This window comes from Sinocyclocheilus anshuiensis, unplaced genomic scaffold, assembly GCF_001515605.1.
Source record: "Sinocyclocheilus anshuiensis isolate Anshui unplaced genomic scaffold, SAMN03320099.WGS_v1.1 scaffold3255, whole genome shotgun sequence".
Classification (NCBI taxonomy): domain Eukaryota; kingdom Metazoa; phylum Chordata; class Actinopteri; order Cypriniformes; family Cyprinidae; genus Sinocyclocheilus; species Sinocyclocheilus anshuiensis.
In genome coordinates, this window is record NW_015547971.1 from 169,987 (window position 1) to 173,083 (window position 3,097).

General features: G+C 36.2%; 1 long non-coding RNA gene across 4 annotated transcripts; it reads right to left on the bottom strand.

Annotated features, from left to right (window-relative positions):
• Positions 1–305: 305 nt before the first annotated feature.
• LOC107704681 (uncharacterized) lies at positions 306–1,932 on the bottom strand. 4 transcript variants are annotated; one of them, XR_001635990.1, is made up of 4 exons: positions 1,403–1,932; positions 1,184–1,286; positions 1,019–1,058; positions 306–495 (listed from the first exon to the last, which is right to left on the bottom strand). It is a non-coding gene; the product is annotated as an uncharacterized LOC107704681 (long non-coding RNA). The 4 variants fall into 4 exon arrangements; XR_001635992.1 differs by having other exon boundaries at positions 1,184–1,275; positions 1,422–1,448; XR_001635991.1 differs by having other exon boundaries at positions 1,184–1,275; positions 1,369–1,407.
• Positions 1,933–3,097: the final 1,165 nt, after the last annotated feature.

Here is a 3,097-nt window from a genome sequence, read left to right on the forward strand (position 1 = left end):
CACTGTAAAACCCGATAAGTTCAGAATACTCAAAATTTTTGTGGACACCGATTACCTAAAAAAAATGTAATTAAGCAGCTCAAATTTTTTAAGTTAACATTAATTATAAATAACAATTAAGTAAAACTAAAAAGCTTACATTTGTTTTTGCTTAATGTTTAAGTGGGAGTGTACTTAAAATTATTGTCTATCATACGTAATGTTTTTCATTTACCAATTATTTTAATGCAGTAGTGCTTTATTAAATACAAATACTAACTAAACAAAATACACTTATGCATAAAAAACACGCACAACTGTGGCTATACAATTGAGGATTTTTTATTCAGCCTTTTTTAAACCGCATGAACTGTGTATTTCTGAATGTCAAACACTGGAAGATCATCTCATCACAACTGCAGTGCTTGCAGGACTTGTAGTGGTTTCGTTGTCCATGATAACAAAATCAGCAAGAGAGGTGTTTGTGTCAGTGATGTCTGGCTCGCCCAATTCCTCCTGGAATAAGCACAGAGGGTAAAACTTTAACTTTAACTTCAGAGACTAAAAGTAGACATTTATATTTACTGCCAACAGAGTGGGGAAACTACAACGTCAGAACCCAGAAGAGTAATTCGCCGTGGGTTCCTTCTAGATTTTCCTATGGGGTTTTTCAATTAAAATAAAGCCTGTGGTAAACATAACTTGACGATACTTTTACATTTAGTTGTACAACGTAAACTACAAACATCCATACTCAAAATACAAATTTTGAAGCAGTTATGTTCATTTTTGAAAACATACGTTTTTAATAAGAAGGTTTAAAGTAGGAAGGTTTAGGCTGTGAGTGTGTGCAGTTTATATTGTAGAACAAAACGTAGAAGTATCGTCAAGTTATGTTTACCACAGGCTTTATTTTGTTCATAAATTGAAAAACCCCATAGGAAAATCTCAAAGGAACCTGCAGCGAATTACACTTCCTGGTTATGACGTCATAGTTCCCCCACTCTATTTCAGATCTATTAATGCACTTAATACTTACATTTCATGTCCTGAAGAACAGTTCTCCTCACACACGTACACTGGGAGAGCATGTTGACATCATGTAAACAAAAAAAATAAACATGTTAAACAAGCAGGCCAACTTTATTTTATATACAATGAAGACAGTGATGGAGGTAGTTAGTGTTTGTGAATTTGCACTCACCTGAAGATCAAACATTTCGAATGTCATGCAACATCTGTGAAATCTTGCTGGTGTGTGCCACTTTCTCTGATATGGTTAAACTCAGCACAAACCTAGAAAACCACTAACACGCACAAGTAAGTGTATAACCCACAAAGGATGTAGAAAAGAGAAAGCAGAATCTGTGTCCTGTTATGTGAGCACACATCACAACTTGCTCTTCAACTAAATAGAAGTTACCTTAAGTGTTGAGGCTCACTCTTTTGTATTCATCATCCAGCTCAGCCTGCAATTAAAGAAAGTTTGTAAAGGTTTACTACAAGTTTGTAGATTGCTTTTGTAAATGTAATATATTGCAAAGTTCATGTCTGTGTATTAGCTTTAACCTAATTTTGGATTAATACTCTTAGCAGCTAGTTGTTTAAAAACAGACAATCACATTTACCAGGGCATTTCCCAAAAAAAGCATTGTATAGCTAAGATGATAGTAGAAACATTTGACACCAAATGGTCTCAATGGTCTCTTTTGAGTAACGCAGCCCTAAACATTGCAGTTAACAGCAGCGACATTCAAAACGTACGTTAGGACTGCGTTTACTGAAAAAATGCCGGCTAACGTTAACATTAGTGCCCTTCTTTGACGTTAACATTATACTATAAGCAGTGACGCTAAAATAGCATTTAAAATGCGCATTCAAAAGCACTAGGGCAGTGATGGGCAAACTTGCCCTTCCAGGCCACTTTCCTGCAGAGATTTGATCCAACCCTGATAAAACTCACCTGCCTGTAGCCTTCTAGTAGTCTTGAAGACAATGATTAGCTGGTTCAGATGTGTTTGATTAGGGTTGGAGCTAAACTCTTCAGGAAAGTGGCCAAGAAGGGCCAAGTTTGCCCACCCCTGCACTAGGTAAATGCCGTGCTTTACAGCGCTGTGTAAAAACAGCTTTTCCCAAAAATGAAAACATTCCTTTATCATGATATTCTTACAACACTCAAAAAGCAAATAAGAAATTTTCACAGTTGTTTTGATTTACTTAGAAGTTGTTCCATTAAGTTTGCGATTATCTGCCATGTTGAATGGATTCTTCTGAACGTCGGTTCTTCTTCTTGTTGTTGTTCTTCTTCTTCTTCTTCTTCTTCTTCTTCTTCTTCTTCTTCTTTGGGTTTTAACGGCAGCTTGCATTCTTCTTCTTCTTCTTCTTCTTCTTCTTCTTCTTCTTCTTCTTCTTCTTCTTCTTCTTCTTCTTCTTCTTCTTCTTCTTCTTCTTCTTCTTCTTCTTCTTCTTCTTCTTCTTCTTCTTCTTCTTCTTCTTCTTCTTCTTCTTCTTCTTCTTCTTCTTCTTCTTCTTCTTTGGGTTTTAACGGCAGCTTGCATCCTTAACGTTGCATTACCATAGACATAATAAATACCTAGACGCCTCATTGGCTGCTCGACCGCACGTCAACGTCGCTGCCATATTGGTGAAGGCAACTCTCATATCGGGACAGGCGAAAACATACCTGACTCGTCGGCAGCTTGGGCATCTACAAACCGTCGCACAATAATAAAAACAGACCTCGGGGTATTATCTTTCACAGGTAAGACTGAACAGTTGTTTCTGTATGTTTTTTGGTCATTTTTAGCTTTATGTTGACAGCTTAATTAGCCACCAGTGTCAGACTATTAATAGCTAGCGATATCGTTAGTAAGCTGTGAAAGCTGAGACTATATGAAATCAAAGTTTAAATGAATTCTTAAGTTTTAACTTTTATATTGTAGTTTATATCATAAAGTAAATGGTGTTATGAGCACAATATGTACAGTGAGCACTTTGACAAGACAATGCCAGACTGTCAGGATTAGGGATGGAGCTAAATCATCTCTCTTTAATTTCACTAACGTTACTTACTTACAAAGAGTAAGTTTATCATCACTTGATTATAAGGATTTCATAG